The following is a 23780-nucleotide window of genomic DNA, read 5'->3' as shown; positions in this document are numbered from 1 at the left end:
GATAAAGAACTGGTGGTCTTGTATCAGTACCCAGAGACAATGCTTCACGAGTAGTCATTTGAAATTGATTTGAATTGAGAATTGAATTGATTTTTAAGAAATTAGAAAAAATATGAAACGATCTAATTTGTGATGAAATTGAAACGATCTGAATTTGAACACAGAACGAAACGATCTGATTTGTAATGAACAATAAAACGATCTAAAATGAAGAATGAAATGATTTGTTTTGAAGTATGAAAGAGACGATCTAATTTGGAGTGAAAATGAAACGACCTGAACTGGGATTTAAAGTGAAACGATCTAAATTGTATTAAGTATGAAACGATCTAATTCTGGGATTAAAATGAAACGATTTGTTTTTGAATTAAAATTGAAACGATCTAATATTGAATGAAGAATGAAAATTCTAAGTGTTCTGAAATGATTTGGGCAGAGTTTTGGTATGAATTGTAATGAAATGAATTGAGCAAAACCAATCACGAAGATCAGTTACCCAAAAGTAGTATGAAATTACTCAAACCAGAAAAAATTATGACTGAAACTTGAAACGATCTAAAAGAGATCGTTTTGGTTCCTCTTCAGAATTTCTCAATAACTTGTGTAATTTTCAATAACTAAACTGACCAAAACCAATCCAAAGGATCAGTTAGCCACAATCAGTTATTCACAACACAACACTTGTCAAAACGATCAAAATTTGAATCGTTTGACAATCCACAACACTGATATGAAAATATGAAGGATAGAAAACTGAGACGATCTAAATTAAGATCGTTTTAACCGTCGTCTTCAATCTCTGAACATGAACAACTCCATTGACGAAATTTAAAACTTCAATATCTTTTGATTTTCTGAGAATTGGTACATGAAACCACTTGCAAACGGTTTGTTTTCACCTCAGCAATGATCCGATAAACAAAACTTAGCTTATAACACAACAGAATCAAATCCTAAATTTTAGCGCCAAAAACTCAAAATCTGAACTTTTGATCCAGATTGAATTAGAACATGAAACTTGACAGGATTATGTTATTAACTATGAGGAATCGAACGGTGAACAAACATTTGTGATTTTATGTGATTTGAGAGGTTAATTTTTGGATTTTCAGAACGAACAAAAATGACGAACAGAAGCAGAATTAAAACAGAATTAAAGGTGATTTTTGATGAGAAGTGATTGAATTCAGTTATGGATCGAGATCAGAACGATGTTTTCTCTGATACCAAATGTAATCAACACGATTTCCTCAACCGAATTCACATCAACAATGGCGTTTGGTTAGTGTGTGTGTTCTTGGTGTTTGTGTGTGTTTTGAGAGAGAATTGGGATTAAGAGTGTGATATTCAGGTGTGTTGTATGAATAATGAGTTGTTAATGTGTCAAGTTGTTATAATTTCTAAAGAATTGAGGGCTATTTATAGTCTAAATTATCTAACTATGCTAGTTAACACTATTAGCTCCTCAACCTTAGAAATTATCAACTCATGACTTAACAACAAGTAAGTCCATAACTTAAATTACAATGTATCACTATTTTTGGATTTATAACACAAACGGACTGGGCTGTCAAATTCGTACAAATGGGCTGGGCCTTACTAACTTAATAGTTCTTACGAACTTAATCTTCGTAAGGCATATATGTACGAAGTTAATAGTTCTTACGAACTTAAACTTCGTAAGCATAATTGTACGAATTTCTCCGCCTTTTAGAATTATTGCATCGGACAACAAATTGTGCACTTTATGTGCTCTAACAGTACCAAATGGGTCTATCGAAATAAAATGGACGAAGACGGTGTTGTTATCCGCAACAAGGCTAGGCTGGTTGCACAAGGTTATCTTCAAGAAGAAGGAGTCGACTTTGATGAAACCTTTGCTACAGTGGCCAGATTAGAAGCTATACGCTTATTTTTGGCACATGCTGCTTATCGAGACTTCAAGGTCTATCAAATGGATGTTAAGAGTGCCTTCCTAAATGGAAAACTCGATGAAGAAGTCTATGTCGAGCAGCCACCTGGTTTTGAAGATCCAACCAAGCCACATCATGTCTATCGTCTCTATAAGGCCCTATACAGTCTTAAACAAGCCCCCAGGGCTTGGTACGACACTCTCTCAGAATTTCTCCTTTCTAACAACTTTCAGCGAGGATCCATTGATAGCACTCTTTTCATCTTTCGAAAAGGTGCTCATATACTATATGTCCAAATTTATGTTGATGACATTATCTTTGGATCTTCAAGTTTAGCTCTCACCGTCTAGTATTTGTAAGTCAAATATGAGCGGGAATTTGAAGATTAGAAGAATGGTCCCAAGGACACGTGTCGAAAGATCAATGCCTTGTACTACTTCGGTGCAGTGAAGTTTCTCTTTCATACCGTTTCTGGAAACAAACAAGATGAAGGAAAAAGGCCTCTGCAGATCTGAATGATCCACCAATAGATAGTTGACAACCTTCATGTGTCAACATCTACTAGGGTAGTCATGTGATTCCTTATCTGCCTATAAAAGAAATCACTTGACCTAGCCACCATACCTGTTGGTGTGTTCCACAGTTTTACTTTATTTTCTCTAAGTAATTTGTTAAGTTTTTGTGTGTTCAAAAACTTAACATATTTTTCTGTTTATTGTTCATTGTTGTAGTTATCAAACAACCATCCATGTTTTCATCGTTTAGTTGAAATACATATAACTAAACAAAGTTCTTACTTCTCATCTCTGTTCTTGTTATTTCGTTTTTATATTACAAGTTTGTTAATTAAAACACAAGCAGTGTATTCGTGGACCATCATATATATGTTATAAGTAAAATATATATATATATGTTATATATATATATATATATCTTTTAAGTAAAATAAAACAAGTGTTAAAGTAAAACAAATAAAACAATGGTTTTTTTCCACTGAAAATCACCGTGCATAATGAAAATCATCGTAAATCAATTACTTTGTGAATCTTTGTGCATCAACTTAACCATGATCTAAGGGTTAACATCTTGTTTTATTTGTTTTATTTTAATACTTGTTTTACAATACCAAACCTCTATATATGTATAAGGAATGAGAATATTTGGTTGTTAGATACCTAAATTTGGGTATATAATTTCAACATTTTGATTTTTTTAATCTATAACAAACAAGAGGGCCAATTATTTATATATTATAAAGCAAATATTAAAAAGTCAGTATGTGAGAGATTTTATACTAAACTTAGGTATCTTAATCTTTTATTATATAAAAACACAGTTGCTCTAATAATTTATCGATCAATCACAGCTCTTGATTTTTTAATGTTGACTTTTGTTTTCAATTTTGACTTTAATTTACATTTTTTACCCAATAATTCTTATATAATAAACTAAAAATAATAGTTAATATATATCTAGTAAAATAATAGCTAATATATATTCAATAGAATAATAACTAATATATATCCCACATATTTACATACTTTAACCAATAATTTCAATATAATAAATCAAAAAATAATATTACATATATCTAATAAAATAATAGCTTATATATATATCTTGAATAATAGCTAATATATATCCTAGTAATACATTTTATATTATAAATACAATATTAATTAACTAATAAATACTAATTATGTCATAGTAAAATAATTTCGAGGATCAAATTCTTTTGAAACAAAATTTAAATATAAAATTCAACGTTTTAATATATGGATCTTTTTTTTGTTAATAAATATAATAAACTAAATTTTAAAGTCTAGTAAACTAAAATCTAATATTAATGATGTCATAATTCGCGTGTATTGGACACGAGCCTAAAATCTAGAATATATTATAAGATAGTTGAACAAATGCTTATTAACCAATCAAATCGTTCAATTTCATTAAATTTATTCTCGCTTATGTCATCATATATCATCATATAGATTACCTACAAAATTAAAATCATAATAGTCATTATCCAAATATATTATTATATTAATTTGTAGAAAAAATCTCATTAAGTTGCACTTTTTGTTTTCCATCAATAATTTATACTTTTTAACCCTGAATACTTAAATTATATTCATTTTTAGCTATCAACTTGAGATAATTTTTTAAAATTTACAATCTTTTAAATTAATTAAAAAAAAAAAATTCAACATATGAAATATTATCTACAAAAATTTATTTCAAAATCTAATGACTTATTAACAAATATTAGATTAGATTTTATAAATTACAAAGATTAATATTTAGTTTAATGTTCAATATGAACACAATTTGAATTGTAGATACATATCCCAAACATAATAACGGATGAAGATATACAACGTCATTATCCTAAACATAATAGGAAACAGAACATGAGACAATCACACAACAAAACAGGATTTACAACAGAGGGTTAAATCCAAATCAATATGAACTCCATTCAAGATACATTTTATTTTTCAATCAAAAAGGCACACAATTTTCTCCTTTTTTATATATTAGTTTTGCGTATTAATGTTTAAAGTTACAGTTTAAACTCAAATCAAGAGTCCTAATTGTTGTCAAAAGAGTATAAAAACAATCCTAATTGTTATCTAATTATCATATGAAAGGTGATTAAAATAAACCTATGTGTGTTTTGGGTCCGCATCATAATCAAATATATACTTGAATGTCAAGTACATGATCACAATCACAAGTATATATGTTTATATTTGAATTCTTTATTATATTTCATAATAATAGCACATTATGAGTACAACTGGTTTTAAAATATTCTTAATAGAAAAATTATTATAGCATGTGCGTTGTGCATTGACTACGGCAAACAATTCCATAAATATGTCTCGTCTAATAATGACAATGACGAACCTATTTATTGTACTACAACTTGCAAAATATAACACATAGAACCGTATATCTTCAAAATTATAAACCTTTATGACTTAAATGTATGAACATCTAATATTGATAATATTGTAGATCTCGTGTCGAGTGTTAGAACTCTATCGATCTAAAATCTAGTCTAACTTCTAAAAGCCATATATTCACTTATATATTATGTATATATATCTAATAACGTTAATATGTGCTCACCTTACAAATTAAAATGGTTACCTTGGCAAATTATATTAGGCTTTTCTCTCTACTTTTTTGCATTGCGCTGATTTCAAGCAACTTAGGAAATGTCACTTCTAAGTTTACAAACACAGCACCCCAAGGTATATATGGCTGACTATTTTGTATAAGTACATATACATATACATATATTTTAATTTGTTTATGGCTGCCTACTTCACAATATAACAATCGATAATTGTAAAATTTATAAAGTGAACGTGGATTCATGGAGCCGAAAGATCTTGGGTTCAAATCCACCTGGTCCTGGTACGTATGCATAAATAAATACATATATATTCTAAGTTGTTTATTGTTGACTTCATAATGATCATCAATTTATAATTTATTATTAAGGGAGTAATCCACCGGGGGATAGTGGAGGTGGAGCGCCTGGAGGTAGACGACATTGAGGAGAACAGTAAGGCTCGACTTGATAAGATATGATCTGATCTAGTTGATTTGTTGGTACTACTGTTGTTATATTATTGTTTTTCTTCAGATAAAGAATAAAGAATATTGGGAGTATTATAATTAACTCATTACATCGATATAAATAATGTTGTTGTTGTTGTTGTTACTTTTATAATTAAGCCATATCGATACGTATAATAGTTTTTGCTTTCTCAACATTTGAGAATGTGTATGAATGCCTGAGTATGCATGTATGTATTTGTATGAATTTTCTAGCATGGTATTTGCGCGTTACGGTACCTCTAAATAAGCAGCCGTACTTTTTGTTGTGTGAATATTGTACATATATACCTACAAGAGAATGCTAATCCAGTTGCTTTCATTTTCCAGCTTGGTTCTAAAGCCGTTTGAGACTCAAACTTGCATAAACCTGAATAAAATAAAATAATAACGGCAACACCAATTACATATGTCTTTGCCAAGCTAAAACTTGAGATTATTAAGCAATATGAGGAACCTAAAGTAAAATTGTGTATATATAGTTTTATGTGTAACGCATTACATATGCTTTACAGATTTTGTGTTTAATGCATCAAGTTTTATAAGATAGTTACCAATACTGGTCAAAAAGTCAAACCTAAACTTAACCTCATTTTACTGTTACCTTATTTTGAATAACCCAATTTAAGATTAATTGGGATTTAATTTGGTTCACAGTTACCCTATACACGCTAAACACCATTGGGAATACATCATGTATATGATTTTAGGTTCAATATCCTATATGTCTTAGCATTTTGGTTCACCTTACATGTGGCTGACCAAAAAGTCAAACTTGGACTTTAACTTCAGTTTGCGGTTAGCTTTACTTTGGATAACCTCAATGTGAGGTCACAATTCGATTGAATTAGCAGTTATCCTCCGTATGCTAAATAAATCATAAGATATGGAGATCTGCTAAACAAAGATGTTTACGGTAAAAATCGAAAGAAAAAGGCTTAAACAATTAAAATAAGACAATTAAAATGAGATATAATCTATACTATATTATAAAGCAAATAGGGTTTCAACTTTCAAGTTTCAATTCAATATTTACTTTCCAAAAATGCTCCTTCTATCAATTATATATTACCAAACACCATTTCTCTCTCATCAAATCTCAACCAATCATCTTTTTTCTCTCTCATCCATAAATCATTTATTCCTCCAATTCGTTCAAAATCTTTTATCTCATAAACCGTACATCGATAAATTATAAAAATTATATGGGTGTTTTTAAAATTGCATGCTCTTTCATTAGAGATGTTATTTGATATACTTTCGACGAATTTTTAAATTCGAGGGCGGAGCCCGTACGGCTAAGACATTTGGCTATATATCACACTCTATGACTTATCACCCCATCATCTTACCGCCGCAACGCGCGAGTACTTGCTCTCGTGAGTATATAATAAGAAAAGTCAAAATGATGATGCGTTCTTGTTATGACACTAACAACCATTTCCAATTTCCATAATGGTTTCCACCCTCGCACCTAAACCACAAATTATTTACTAAGGTAAGTAGACAGCCTGCTGATACGAAAGATCTCATGATCGGCCTAATAAAAGATGTAAGCTTCCTAGAACATAGTGATCCTACCAAGAGACCACGGGCAACACCATCAGTCACTCCTAACACAGCCACAGTCAAAACCTTGGTACAATTTTGCCTACCTTGCTTTAAGCAGGCCGCAGGAGCTCTATTTGGGACTGTTGCTCGGGGTTTTCCTTGTTTTGCAGCAGAAACATTATCCGAAGACATCATAAAAAAAAATAGACATCATAACTATGATAAGAATGGTGTTATACCATTCTCAATTTCTTTAATTAGTTTTAATGTTTACTACATTATAAAAGTTATATCATTTTTGTTGATAAGTTGAAAAAAAGCTTGAAAATGACCAATTTACTCTTAATAAACCCTTTCTTTTTTATTAGTTATAAAATATGACCTAATTGTCCTTAATAAATTAAATTACACCTTAAACACTTATCTTTTAAAATAGGGGAGTGATATATCTACAACACATTTTAGCCATCTATAACAACTGTACACATTATACTGCACAATGTACAACTGTATGAAACATGTATTGTTGTAGTTGTCTAAATGATGTTGTAGATTTATCACTCTCCTTTAAAATATCTCCACTATTTTTATATATATTTACATTAATTACATTTAAATCAACTTACACAATACAACGCAGCCACCATCGTTGCCGCCATCACTACCAATCGCAGCCACCAGACCGTCGCCGTTGTCATCACCACCGCATTGCACGAGTACTGTGCTAGTTGTAATCAAAGTGAATAAAGTCATTATTTGTTATTAGTAATTGTAATCCGAGAACATTTAGAGATACAAACAAATGTCGTATACAAAGAAGTATTGCAAAAAATAAACAATGGAGGATATATGATTCTTTTTATCCTTTTGATTTAGCATACATTATTAAAATTTGAATATCTCGAGCTTTTTATAAAGTTTATTTTTACATTATATATATATATACTCGTGTTCAAGCCCGTCCAATGGACGAGTAGTTTGAAAATATATTAATCAAAGCTAAAAAATTCGAATTCAAATATATTAAATAGATACCGAAATCAACTTAGAAATTTGCTAGCAAAATAACCACTTCATCGGTCAAAATACTCATTAAATTTTCCGCTCATTCACCATTGACCGAGCCATGTATGATAGTGTCCTACAAATAGCAAAAAAAACATGGAAAGTCGTTTGGTAAGTTATCTTAGTGTGTTTCTATGTATTTAATGTAAATTTAAAAAAATAAACCCCAAACAAATTAATCATAAGAATTGAATAAACATCTTTGCATACAGAATCGTACATGAAATTTATTCTGCATAAAAAAAGGAACCCATCCGAGGACATTCAATCAAATGATTCTACCGGCTAATGCAAGAAAGATAAGGAAACAAATTCTTGATAAAAAAAAGGAGTCGAGCCAAAAACCTTGCAAAGCTATCTCTTGTTGTGTTAAATCCTAAACATAATATAGATCAAAGAGTTTTATCTAATGGTATTATTTAAAATTGATATCGTGCTTTTCATAAGACCCGAAGTATATCTGTTATACACAAACTAAAATGATGAATTATTCCACCATGCTAAATAATCATACTAAAATATTCAACACCATCTCGATATGTAGCATTTTCCTCTGATAGAATAACATCAGCTAAAAAATTACACCATTAATAAACTAGTTTCAAAACAGATTCAAAATAATAATAGTCGATATATTAAAATAATCAGAATCTTACTCATAGCAAAATTCGTTTTTTTTAACTAAAAGCTTATAGCAAGATATAATCGTAAATCTTAAGTATACACCGTTAATGAGCTACTTTCAAAACAGAATCAAAATAATCAAAGTCAATATATTAAAGTAATCAAAAACCTACTCATAGCAAATTTAGACTTTATATCTAAAAGGTTATAAAAAGATATAATCGTAAATCATAAAAGTCAATATAGGTTACAAATACAAAATTTAATATATAATATTTGGATTAGCTAAGTCATATATCACAAACTAATCAATACGAAAGGTAAAGAAGAAACATACGAAAATTGACTTCATATAAATATTGATTCCAGTTTACCCTTTTTTTTCAACTTTAGTTAAATAAAAATTTTACAGTTTCTTATATTAAGTTATATTATAGATTACCAATAAAACCGAAAAGTGTAAATTAATTATTTTTTAATTGGGTGAAATTGTAAGTTGGTGATGGAAAAACCAAAAAGTGCAAATAAATTATTTTTAAGTGTAAATTGGTGATGGAAAACCAAAAAATATAATTAATTGTTTTTAAATTGGGTTAAAGTATAAATTGGTTATGAAAAATCAAAAAGTGTAAGTTAATTATTTTTAAATTAGTTAAAGTGTAATGTGGTGATGGGAACCAAAAAGTATAAATGAATTATTTTATATTGGGGTTAAAGTGTAAATTAATGATGGAAAACCAAAAGGTACAAATTAATTTAGATTAATATTAAAAAATTAGAGGTTTAATAAGAAGGAGGATTAGGCTCTAGGAGGGGGATTAAGGGTGTCAAGTGTACCTCCAACCCTCCTCTTTTAGTTATATTATAGTTAATTGTATAATTAATTATAAAGATTTAGCATATAAATCATACAATTGATATTTTTTATAAAAAAAAGTTTGAAAATGTCACATTTATCCACACTATACTTTTAATTGGTGTGAATAAATATGATGTGACAAATTAAATATGAAAGTTCATACTAAAAGTGTGAACTTTTAGAACACCACATTTTTTAATGTGGATAAATTTCTACCAGTTTAAAATAACTTTACACACATATAAAAGCGTGAAATTTTTTTAATTTGTTTATGTTACTAAAAACATGGATAAATGTAACATTATTGGTATTATAACTTTAATTAACTAGAATGTATATATTGAAAGAAAATCCTTGTGAAACCATTTAATGATTTTATGAGACTTTAATAAGATCAACTCCGATGCGTTGAATACTTGAATTATTGAAATGCATTACTTTATCAGAAAGAAGGAAAATAAGGCTACGTAATTGAATATTTAGATCGATTTTTCCAATCGATCAATTTTTCATATAAGAAGATTGTATCAAAGACTTGCATTTTCAAGTCTTCCCTGACTTTGATTATAAAGAAAAAAAGAAGCCAATTCTACAAATTGTGAGAAGGAGGATAATAAAGAAGGCAACGAATAAGTAATAACACGCAACGAAATTTGTTCTCATATATAATTTTTATTTTTTAAAAGGCAGATAAATGGCAAATGTGAGTCCACCTAACAAGATGTACACAAGATCAAGATATAACAAGATATAAGGTTAGACAATAATAATCACAAATTATATCAAGTAACCCGACTGGCAAGTAAATCGAAACTAGATGGGACTAGTTAGAATTACGATCCACATAATGGATAAGAGTAATAAAGTATAATTGCTTGAAACTATATAAATTACTAAATATAATCAAGTATTATGGCAATGAGTTAAGATGTATTTTTCAATGTATTTTATTTATTGCTTATAAACAAAATACAAGAGTTGTTGCGGAACAAAGATAATCACACTTGTAAAAGTATCTAAACAACCCAGAAATACAAATGATCTATGTGACGAGGAATTACTCGTAAGAATACTTAGAGTAATATCACACGTTGCAATTGCCAAAGTTCCAAGCTATTTTGCAAGTGTGAGAAGTCTTATATTTATAGGCAAAGTATGTCTTGATGACATGGCAAAATGCCGTATCAAATATGGTTGGATGGATTTGTAGGACAAATCCATAACACGCTTGTTTAAGGTAAAGTATGTCAATTTCTTGATGTGACTTGACATACTTTATTCCCAACCTTTTGCTAAAACTTTCCCAATCCCAGGTTGATAGTAATTATCCGGGTAAAGGTAGTTAAAGCTGCAAAAAGACTTTCCTCGTAATCAGTGAAAAAGTGTTGTAAGTACTTTTTCACTGAGCCTCTTCAGATTCAGCTTCAGGTAAGATCTTCTCTGAGCTCTACTTCTGAGATGATCTTCTTCCTCAGTCTTCAGTCTTTGACTTTCGTCTGAACGTTCTCAGTGTTGGTTGATTCTGAATCTGAAGTGAAACTTCAGTGAGCTATATTCTGAATGACTTCAGAATCCTGAGCAAGCTTTCTTCACTGAGTTTCAACTATTTTGAACAAATTATACTTAGTCGATTTTCGACCTAACAAATTCCCCCTATTTGTTCTAAAATAGTTCATGTATTTTAGACTTCTATCTATACAAGTTTGTAAGTCTAAAAATATAAGTTTTTGTTTAAGTAGTAAAAATATTTCTAAGGACATCTCATAGATCACGATGCCTTAAGAAAATTTTTAGTTTGTTTTTCTAACTTAAACTATTTTCTAATAATATGATGTAACTTGCAACTATATAGAAGATACTGAGATGATTGTTCAGTTACAAGTACAGGAATGAAATGAAATGAAAAATATTTACAAGTACAAATATTTACAAAGAGATACACTACTTCTTCGCAGGCCTTGAGCCAGAAGGTGCTTTGGTAGCTTTTCTCTTAGGAGAGCTGATCTTTCCAAATAACCTTTCCTCCATCTCAACCTTGGCCTTCATTTTCTGTTGGATCTTCAGCATCCAGGCGCCATTCAGATGAGACTTCGGTTTTCCCTTCAGCGCATTGATCATCTCCTTATGCTCAGAATACCCAAACTTATGTACCGACACTTGCTCATACTCTTCTTCAGCTCTACCTTCTCTTTTCACAGTCAGATTAAACAACTTCAGACCATCTTCCTTCAGAATTTGCACATCCAAGATCTTTGCAGGATGACACCTGTGTTTCATGTAGTAATCATACTGATCCTTCTCATGTTTATCCTTTACCTGAGCAACTTCTTTGGAAATGGGTATGAATGTAGAGAGGTCAGCATCTCGAGCAGTTTTTCTTGAAGTCCTTGGTCCAATAAGTTTGGGCTTCTGGGGTGGCCTGCAGATTTCCTTTTCAGCTTTCAGAACACTGGACATTATTTCTTTCTTTATCAAATCTTCAATAGATATCTTGAAAGTGAGATGGTCCAGTTTCTGTTCCAAGGGAGAGTACTTCATCCCATATTCATATTCTGCCATATCCACCAAAGCTTTCTGCACTCTTGCGTCATGCTTGATCTTCTGATATCTTTCTTTAGTAAGACCAAGAGCTGCAGCATCCACCAGATCAATGGTACCCATTGCCAAGTGTTGGGCCCTTTCTCTTTCTTGAGTCTCTCTCCACATAATGAACTGATTGGAGACTTGTCTCTGAAGGGCTTCCAACTTCTTCTGATCAGCTTCCAAATCTGGCAATGGATAACCATGCTCATCCACATTTTCACCAACCACAAATCCAGAGTCCTTGGTCCCCTTTTTCTTTGGCTCCTTAACCATCTTTGCTTTGCCTTTATCTTTCCTTGATGGTTCAGATGGTTGAGGTTCAGGTTGTACTCTTGATTGTTCCCCCTCAGTTTGAGATGTCCTTTTGGTTGCTTCAATAAGTTCTTGAGAGCTGGCCAGCAACCTAATCGGCACATCACTTCCCCCTTTGGGAATCTCTGCAGGCATCCTTGCATATAAGTCGATATCCTGTTGCATGCCCTGCAGAGGTTCCCAATTCTGCTGGGAAATACTATCAGAAATTCCCTTGGACATAGTCGCAAACTGAGCTCTTAATCTGAAAGTAGAGTTCAGATTTAGCTTCTCGTGTTCCAGGACTTCCTTCAGTAACCCCTTGTCTTCTTCAGATAACATACCAGAGGGAGGAGGAGTAACAACTTCAGAAGTTTTCTTGAGCAGGGCCAGGATTTCATCCAGTTGCTTTGACTGGTTCTGAACTTGTTTATCAAGAGTTGACACAGAGTTTTTCATTTCAGTTACAGCCCTGTCAACCTTGTCATTTGTGGCTTTAGATACTTCAGAAACCAGCACCCTGACCCTCTCTTCAACCTTGTCAGCTACTGACACTGAAATCTGAGAAATTAGATCTTCAGAGAATATAGACTTCAGTGTCGTAGAAACTTTATCACCAACTGAGGCACCTTAACCAACTCACCTACTTCCTTTTCAAGTGCCAAGAATGAACCTTGTATCATCAACAACCAGGATTGCAGATTCGCAACTACTGAACTCTGCACATCCCTCTTGGTCAACTTGAATGCTTCACCAATGGCCCTACTTAATCCATTACACGATGACACCAATTCATGTAACTTCCCAACCACCAAGCTCTCATTTACTGCAATTCTTGTAAACTCATTACCCATAACACTTTGGGCATCCTTCAAATCGGCCAGAGACTTGGTGTTGGCAGCTAGAGATTTTGATAAGCCCTCAACCTGAATGAGAAGGTTTTGGACTGCAATTTGTGACTTCTCTAGCTGAGCTTCCATGCTTAAAGGTGCAGCTGTCGAAGTGGAAGCTGAAGCAACAAAGGGAGTAGTCCTGATGCTCGCCAGAGATCTCTCCAGGATTCTTTCAGAAGGACCATCAGACTCGGTCTCAGAATCCAAATCTTTTTCTTGTTCTCCTGGCAGCTCATATGTCCTCCTTGGTGGAACATCATGGATTTGTGGGTGAAGAAATTGAAGAGGTGGCTGAAAGACAGCAGAAGTGACATAGGCAGGAGTTGTGCCTTGTGGAAATAGAGGGTGTTGATGAGAAATTGGTGGTGGTTGATAAGGTGGATCAAGATCGATGAGTTGTTGTTGTTGTTGTTGTTGTTGTTGTTGAGAAAGAGTGGGGGTTGGCTCAGAATCTGAAAGATTCTCCCCCAGTAATTCTTCATCAAAGACGAAGTCTTCGAGGTTTCCCTCGGGTAGCTCATCTTCATCCCAGACATTTACATCCTGGTCAGATATGCTCTGGTCTAGATTCCCAGAATCCAGACCAGCACCCAGTTCAGCAGCTGCTTCAGCAGGTGCATCGTCACTGGTCAGAGTTGGAACTGCTTCAGACGATACCAGTTGTGCCTCAGTAACTCTTGTGCTGGTTCCAAGAGTCTCATCATCGGCCGCAGATTTTGAAACCTCCATTCCTCTGGGTATCACCTGAGAAACATCAAAAGTTTGTGCAAGCAAAGAGTGTAAGATTTGTGAAGTTACAGGGAGTGCATGTGCAGACACAACTTCTAATGTGTGTTGGGCTGACACACTAATATCTTCACCATCTCCTCCTAAAGAAGTTTTGGAGATGGCTGCTTGTGGGTTTCCCATTTGACCTTCTTCTGAAACCTGTTTTGAGGTATCAGAAGGCTAAGCTTGGGTACTAATATCCTTGGGTTGTAAGGATGGCCTAAAAGGACGCAATGTTAATAAACCCTTTGGAAATCCTGAGGAGTCTTTTGAGAGATCCTCAGGTTGGTCAGTGGAAGATGAAAGTGGCAGGGTAAAACTTGTTTTGGGTTTAAACAAGTGTAGCGTGGTGCCACTAGATCGACTGGTGGGTCTCACATTCTTTTGTGACCCGCCCAGTGATCTTTCTGAGCCAGTCGGTCGTGCTGTGTCAGTTTTAACGTTGTTACTAAGTACCTGAAGCATAGCAGGGGAAAGTTCAGGTTCGTCCTCAGACTCGGTCAGCTTGGAGAGGTCCTTGCAAAATTCAGTCTGAGAACTCTCCTGAAGGACGTCAGCATAACTTTCTCCTAGAATCGCCAAGAAACAAACGCTCAAAAACCTGGGAAAGGCAATATGGATGCTCCTCTTCCCCTTCAACTTAGTCAACAGCTAAGCAAACAACATCTCAGCAAAATCCACCTTCATCCCATGCCATAAGTAGTAGCCCATCTCGACCTGAATCAAGGAGATTTGATCCAGTCCTCCACTATTTCCTCCCAGACACTCTACAATTTGTGTCCAGAAGTATCTCCAGCACCCCTTAAATCCAGCAATGAAGATATGGCCCGACGTCTTCAAATTGCCATCATCATCAACAATCTGGTTGTGGCCAGTAACCAGCAAAACTTCCCTGAAGTTCACCCCTTTTTGTCTTTTCATATACGGGGTGTTGGGAAGTAAATAGTTCAGCCTCAGCGCCTCCCTAAATCCGTCGAGCGTCAATACGCACTTCACTGTACCTTCCTTCAGCGTGAAGGCTATGGACTTCTCATCTTTGGCTACTTCGGCCGTATACCAAAACTCCAGCAAATAACGATGGTATAAACGCTCTGGGTCAGCAGTAAGAGCGTATGAAATGGGACAATGTTGAAGAAATGTATTCAATCTGCCCAGAATCCCTTCAGATTTGGCATTCAGGGCTACCTTGAAATTATTCATGTTGAAGCGAATGATCTTAGACTCAAAGTCTTTTGGCCATTGAGAGCTGGGTTTAACAGCAGATTTGGGTGGAGAATATTCAAAAGAAATGAGGGTTCTAGGTTCTTTAACGGAGGATGATGAAGCCATTTAAAAAAGAGATAGAATGAAATGAAGAAAAGGAGATGAAAATGTGTTAAGAGATTTTAGGGTTTGAAGTTATGAAAGCGGATGAAATGAAAATTGAATACTTAAGAGAATGAATTGAATGTTAAAGAGAATGAGAGAGAAGTATGATTGGGAGTAAATGAAAAATGAAGTAAATGAAAGAATGATTTTGGAAAGAGGTATATATATTTTTCAAAGAAATTCAAAGGATTTTCAACTAAAAATAGATAAAAAGAATTTTGGAATTCAAACTCAAGGAAAAATAATGATATTTTATTGATGGTAATTTTGATCGGGTTTGAAGTCCGAAATAATTTTAGGCGACACGTCCGCATTAAATGCTACAACGGGCATGACCCCACCTTTTCGAGAAAAATTCAACCATTTTTAATGCAAAAGCAATGATCATTTTCCTTTACGGCGCAAGTGGTATGACACATCAGTAAAAAGGTATCCTAGGAAATACCCTTCATCAGCTTTGGCATCAAATTTGCCCAATTTGCTGGAATCATTCAAAATGTATACTGGACATCCAAAAACATGAAAATATCCAATATTTGGCTTTCTATTTCTGAGTACTTCATAGGCAGTCTTCTTATGTCTTTTGACATAAATGGAACGATTCTGAGTGTAACAAGCAGTTGCAACAACTTCAGCCCAAAAACATTTTGGAAGACCTGATTCATTCAACATGCTTCTAGCAGCTTCTATCAGTGTTCGATTCTTTCTCTCTACGACACCATTTTGTTCTGGAGTGTGTGCTGAGGAGAAATTCTGAGATATGCCAGTGTCAGTGCAGAAGGTTTCCAGAGTGGAATTTCTGAACTCAGTGCCATTGTCACTTCTAAGCTGACAAACTTTTCGCTTGTGCTTGAGTTCAATTTGTTTGATGAGGGCAATAATTTCAACAGCAGCTTCACTTTTATTTCTGAGGAAGATTACCCAACAATATCTTGAATATTCATCAACTATAACCAAAGTGTACTTCTTCCCAGCTCTTGTCTGAACATTCACAGGACCAAAGAGATCCATGTGTAACATGTGAAGTGGTTCAGTGATGCTGAAATTTTGCTTGGTTTTGAAAGATGCTCGTTTCTTCTTTCCCATTTCACACCCTGGACATGGCTTGTCTTTATTAAAAGACATGGCTGGTATCCCATCAGCAAGTTGTTTTCTTGATAATTTATTTATATTTTTGAAATTGAGATGGGATAGTCTTTTGTGCCATAACCAGTTGGTGTCCTCATCAGCCTTTGTATAGAAATATTGTTCAGAAGTAGCACTGTTCATGTCTACTACATAAATGTTTCCTTTTCTGGGAGCAATCATTACTACCTTCCAATCTCTGTTGAATATGGTACCTTGTGAAATATCAAATAAAACCTTAAAGCCATCATCACAAAGTTGACTGACACTGATCAGGTTATATTTCAAACCATTCACATATGCAACTTTTGTGAATTTGACCTGACCATTATTCACAATACCATATCCTTCAGTTTGTCCATGATCATCATTACCAAAAGTTATTGAGGGCCCCTCTTGCACCCTATATTCCTCCATCAGGGATTTGTGACCAGTCATGGTTCTGCCAGCAGCACTGTCAAGAAACCAAGTATTCTTTTTGCGGTCACCCTGCACATACACAAAAAAAATTAGTTCTTTTTGGGAACCCATCTTTTGATGGGTTCACTGGACTTTCCCTGAAGAGTCTCAGATTTCTTTGGTATGTGTGGAACAGATGGATCAAAGGGAATTTCAGTCATAACTTCTGATGACACAAAAACAGTTGGTTTAATGATCTTAGAAACCTTTTTCTTTTCAGATTTTTGCTTTTCTTGTTTGATTTTCTTTGAAAAAGGTTTTGGGTTTTGTTTGGGATTTTGGGGAGTGCTTTCAACATTTTTCAATCGTGCATTATAGCTTTGCACTTGCCTAGCCAAGTTTTGAAATTGACTCTCAATCCTTAACAAAATAGACTCATGATCAGATACCTGAGTTCTACCAGAATCTGAGGTAGAAGGCTCAGCAGGGATGACATTTTTCTTCTTTTTCTGGTTTTTGGAAACCTGATTTGAAGATTGAGGGGAGGGCTTCTTGGATTTAGCCTTCTTGTCTGAAGCACTGGTATGACATGCTTCAGATTTGCCCTCATGTTGTTCCTGGGCTTGATCAGTTATCAGTTTTGTTTTTCCAAGATCTTTAAAAACAATTTCTGGTCTCATTTCTTTTGGAAGGGCATCAAAATCAGTTATTACAGAAGCAAGATGAAGATCACCAGTGCCATAAGCAATTCTTTGATTTTCAAAGGTTTTCTTTATGGCAGCTTCTGGAAAAGGTGATTTCATCCAAGATTTGATTATTTTCTGATCTTTTTCTAAAATAATTTTCAATTCTTCCTTTTCCAATTCTAATTTTGAAACCATTGACTGATAACTTTTCAGGGTCAACAGAACATCTTTCAGTTCTTTTAATCTGGCCTGACTGGCGTTCAGTTCAGAAGAGTTTATTTCAAAATTTTTAATACCTTCTGAACGCACAGTCTCAACATACGATATGTCAGCCTCAATTCGAACTAAAAGATCCAGTTTAAGTCCTTCATCATTCTCAAAACCAAATTCACTAACCTTTTTCATGATAATATCCAACCAACGACCAGATTCTACATCAGATTTAACAACATGACTTTGATCTTCTCGAGCCATGAAACACATATCCCTTACTTTTTCTTCATCATCAGCTTTTTGTACTTAGCTTTGTACCCATCATCTGGCTTCTGAAAGATAGAGTGGTTAGGGGCAGTGTGTGATGAGGAAGGTTGTGATGATCTACATTCCTTCATAAAATGTCCTTTCTTTCCACATTTAAAACATTCAAGATTGGACTTATCAACAGTGTTATTTGATGAAAATTGTTTGCCATTTCTTTTGTTTTTAAACTTAAAACGATTAAAGGTTTTGGCAATCATAGCAATAAGATCATCATCATCATCCTCATCACATTCATGTGATGCATAATCAGAAATACCAACTTTCATCAATTCAGCTACTATCTTCTTCACTGAGTCAGACTGGTCACTCTCAGAAGACAGTAGGGCAGTGTCTTGAAGTTCAGAATAATGAACCAGAGCTGACTTGGTAGTTGAGTGATTCTTTGCATCTTGCTCAGCCACTGCTCTTTCTACTTTGTTTTCCTCAGTGAATCTAAAAGTACCATATAGAGAGGCAAGAGTGTGGCTGTGAAGAGTGTTTCCTTGTCTTAACACCATGATCAAATTTTCCCATTTTGAAGGTAAAATATCACAAAATTTTTCAAGCAAAATTTCTTTGTCTTTTGTGACACCAAGAGCTTTTAATTGATTGACCAAATTTGTAAATCTAAGATATGTTTCAGTTAAAGACTCATTTGGCAATGCAAAAAATGCTTCATATTTTTTATTTAAAGAAACTTTTCTTGTGGTGACAGTTTCCTTTGTTCCTTCAAATTGTGTTAGCAATTCTTCCCACATCAACTTAGAATTGTCAAGTAAAACAAGAGTAGGTTTCAAGCTTTCTGGGACATCAAAGAGAATCATGTTTTGTAACTTAGAATCTAGGTCAGCCAAACGATGATCTTTTTCTGACCAATGATCTTTCTCTTTGGGTGTTAACCTAGGGGTCCCATCTTGATTAAAGACAACAGTTGAAGCATTCATGGGAACATAAGGACCTTCAACAAGGATGGTGGTTAAGTGTCTTTCAACACCAGCAATGTACTTGAGCATACATGCCTTCCAAGTAATGAATGTGTCACTATTCCCATTAAATTTAGGTACCGGATTGTTTTGAAAGTGAACATGAACACTGGGTTGAGCTGGTGGTGGAGGTGGTGGATTTTGATTCATATTGACATTTGGGTTAAGGTTTGGTTGTTCGGTTCCAGACATCTTGTAGGATCAAAACAGGTATAACAACTTAATGATTTAACCTGGGAGGCTTTGATACCAAATGTGAGTCCACCTAACAAGATGTACACAAGATCAAGATATAACAAGATATAAGGTTAGACAATAATAATCACAAATTATATCAAGTAACCCGAATGGCAAGTAAATCGAAACTAGATGAGACTAGTTAGAATTACGATCCAGATAATGGATAAGAGTAATAAAGTATAATTGCTTGAAACTATATAAATTACTAAATATAATCAAGTATTATGGCAATGAGTCAAGATGTATTTTTCAATGTATTTTATTTATTGCTTATAAACAAAATACAAGAGTTGTTGCGGAACAAACATAATCACACTTGTGAAAGTATCTAAACAACCTAGAAATACAAATGATCTATGTGACGAGAAATTACTCGTAAGAATACTTAGAGTAATATCACACGTTGCAATTGCCAAAGTTCCAAGCTATTTTGCAAGTGTGAGAAGTCTTATATTTATAGGCAAAGTATGTCTTGATGACATGGCAAAATGCCGTATCAAATATGGTTGGATGGATTTGTAGGACAAATCCATAACACGCTTGTTTAAGGTAAAGTATGTCAATTTCTTGATGTGACTTGACATACTTTATTCCCAACCTTTTGCTAAAACTTTCCCAATCTCAGGTTGATAGTAATTATCCGGGTAAAGGTAGTTAAAGCTGCAAAAAGACTTTCCTCGTAATCAGTGAAAAAGTGTTGTAAGTACTTTTTCACTGAGCCTCTTCAGATTCAGCTTCAGGTAAGATCTTCTCTGAGCTCTGCTTCTGAGATGATCTTCTTCCTCAGTCTTCAGTCTTTGACTTTCGTCTGAACGTTCTCAGTGTTGGTTGATTCTGAATCTGAAGTGAAACTTCAGTGAGCTATATTCTGAATGACTTCAGAATCCTGAGCAAGCTTTCTTCACTGAGTTTCAACTATTTTGAACAAATTATACTTAGTCGATTTTCGACCTAACAGCAAACACCCCCACGCGGATGCACCCACGCAGATTCGACTCCTGACAATCCCTAAAAAGTTTGCTCGTCATGTGTTAGATGAGTATAGCATTGTTAATTTGTTCTCATATACAGAGACTGAGTCAGAAAATTTTAGCGAGGGACACATTTTAAAAATTGTTTGTCATACTTATAAGAGTCGTATCCGAGAATGTGGAAAAAAATGGGGCCCTAGCTCGTAAAATAGTAAATGGGCCCTCAAAAGAATTTCTATCTCCACATCGGGTGTAATACTTATATTTAAATATGCAAGTTTTTTTTAATAAATAAAGACCGCATGTGTCGGACAAGATCTTAACAAATGAAAAAATATCCAATCATAATCCTAGAAACCCAAAAAATATATCTTTTATGAAATATTAGCTTCTATATATATCTTTCATATATAACTATTATGATTATTTTAATTAGTTGTTTGTGGTATATATATATATATATAGGGTAGAGATCCTGGAAGAAGGTGTCATTAAGGAGAGAATGGAGAAAAGGTCCAATTAGAACGCGACATATGTCAAAATGAAAAAAAATTCGCGGTGGCATTTTGGTAAATAAATCAAACTTTTTTGAAGCTTGTCAGCCCAGGTTCTGGGTCAGCTTGGGTCTGGCTTAGCTTGGGTTATCAGCTTGGTAGGTCAGCTTGGTTTGGTCAGCTTGGGTTTTGGGTTAGCTTGGTTGGTCAACTTGGTCTGGGTCAACTTGGTTTCTGATGAGCTTGGTTGGTCAGCATGATCAGTTTGGTCAAACTGGGGTCAGGGTCTGATTGGGTCAGGTTGGGGTCAGGTTAGGCCAGGTAGGGTTAGCTTGGGGTTGGGTCAGCTTTAGGTCAGGTTGGGTTGGGTTAGCTTGGGGTTGGGTTGGGTCAGCTTGGGATCTGAGGCAGGTTGGGTCAGGTTGGTTAGCTTGGATCGGGTCAGCTTGACACAATCTACACAAATGTAGATTATGGGTTTTGGGTCAGCTTGGGGTCAGGTTGGGTCAGGTTGGGGTTAGGTTGGGCCAGCTTGGGGTCTGGGTCAGGTTGGGTCAGCTTAGTTAGCTTGGGTTGGGTCAGCTTGACACAAAACTACACATAATCTACACAAATGTAGATCCCAAGCTGACCCAGATTTTTTTATATGTCATCATCCAATAGTTAGTAAGATTTTTAACTATTTTTTAGGAGGATTAATCATTTTTACTTTGAAATAATATAATGTACGTTTTCATAAACACCTACACAATTATTGTATTACACATTTATATACTCAAACAAAGAAAGTTTTTAATTTTTTCTTTTAACTTTTCTTCATTTTTTCTATTAAAGTTTAAATGAATTCAAGTTTTTTATTCACCAACGGAGAGATATATCTCAAAATTAATGCTTCAATAACCAACTATTTCTAACGAATAAGATTATGACAACAAAGATAATATTTGTATGTATTTCCTATTTATTTTTTCATTTTTCAAGAAAAAAATTAGAGTAAAGACGGGTGACCCGCTACCCCAAGAGTAAATCCGTCCATGATTCATATATAATTAGATTTATATCCCGCATGCATGATACGCGGAAATAATAAAATGGATTATGTATTTACGAGAAGGTAAATACATTTTGTGTTCACTTTGCAATTTATCTAACAAAATGGTTTCATGCAAACTCAGTCTCATGAATCATTTTTACTCATATACCTAATGAACTCAGTTTTACTTGAGAAGAAAACAGCCTTTTCCTACATTGGGTAGTCGGTTACAAATACATGTGAGGTAATAAAATTGGAGGTGAAGGGCTCATTAGGGAGAATTACATATACTTTCTTCTATACTTTTAAAATTATAATTTACTAGATTAAGGACTCGATCGTGTTAACATATGAACACCTTAAAATAATCACTGTGTATATGTTTGAGATTTAGTTAAAATGTATAGACAGTATAGTTAAAAAAATAGATATTGAATCAAAGAGATCATCATTTCTGTTGACGGGTTTTTGTTCATATGTGCTTTTGCAAATTATCTCATTTTTGTAAAGCTTATCATATAGAGCAAAAGAAAATTGGGTTCCATCTTAACAATATTTGATTGTTTGCGATCCTTCAAATCACATACAACAACTATCATGTAAAAACTTGATGGACTCTGTCTATTAACAGAGTCCAAAATCTAGATAAATCTTTTAAAATATTGATAAAAAAAAAATGAGTTCTAAAAAAAAGTAACTATGTAATTCTTCATAGCGAAAGATTTTAACACTTGGTATGAGGATGCTACGACGTCACCCGATTTTAATAATCTTACAAGTTATAAACTAAAAACTTATTAAAAAAAAAGCGACATCTATAATCGAACGAACTTTTCTAATACAATGGTGAAATGTTTTTGGGACATATGTAGTGAAGTTTAATTAGAAGTGACGAAAAAGCTTGTCTAAATGGCCATAGAGATTTTTTAGATCATTTGTGGAATATAAGGTAACTTATGAAAAGATTTTGCCAACTATATTAGTTTCAAAACACGAGGGTCGATCTAGACTTATAAAGTATGCACATAATAAGTTCGGAAAGATAAAATATGACCGTCAAAATCCTCATTCGAAATAAAAAAAACAATATGATGACGTCTAAGAACAAACAAAAACTGAAAAACTAGTGGATACAGATAAGAAGAAAATTGGGTTCCATCTTAACAATATTTGATTGTTTGCGATCCTTCAAATCACAACAACTATCATGTAAAAACTTGATTGACTCCGTCTATTAACAAAGTCCAAAATCTAGATAAATGTTCTTTATAAAATATTGATCAAATTAAATAAAAATAAAATGAGTTCTAACATAAAATAACTAATTAATTCTTCATAGCGAAAGATTTTAACACTTGTATAAAGGATGCTACGACGTCACCCGGTTTTAATAATCTAACAAATTATAAACTAAAAAGTTATTATAATAAAGCGACATCTATAATCGAACAAACTTTACTAATGCAATGGTGAAATGTTTTTGGGACATATATAGCGAAGTTTAATTAGAAGTGACGAAAAAGTTTGTCTAAATGGCCATAGAGATTTTTAAGATCATTTGTGGAACATAAGGTAACTACTTATGAAAAGATTTTGCCAACTATATTCTTTTCAAAACACGAGGGTCGATCTAGACTTATAAAGTATGCACATAATAAGTCGGGAATGACATCAAAATCCTCATTCGGAAAACAAAAAAAAAACAATGTGATGAGGTCTAAGAACAAACATAAACTTAAAAACTAGTGGATACGGATAAGAAGAAAACGATTACATTTGAGGCAT

Source organism: Erigeron canadensis, chromosome 2, assembly GCF_010389155.1.
Source record: "Erigeron canadensis isolate Cc75 chromosome 2, C_canadensis_v1, whole genome shotgun sequence".
NCBI classification, from domain to species: domain Eukaryota; kingdom Viridiplantae; phylum Streptophyta; class Magnoliopsida; order Asterales; family Asteraceae; genus Erigeron; species Erigeron canadensis.
Note: the sequence above shows the minus strand (reverse complement) of the source record.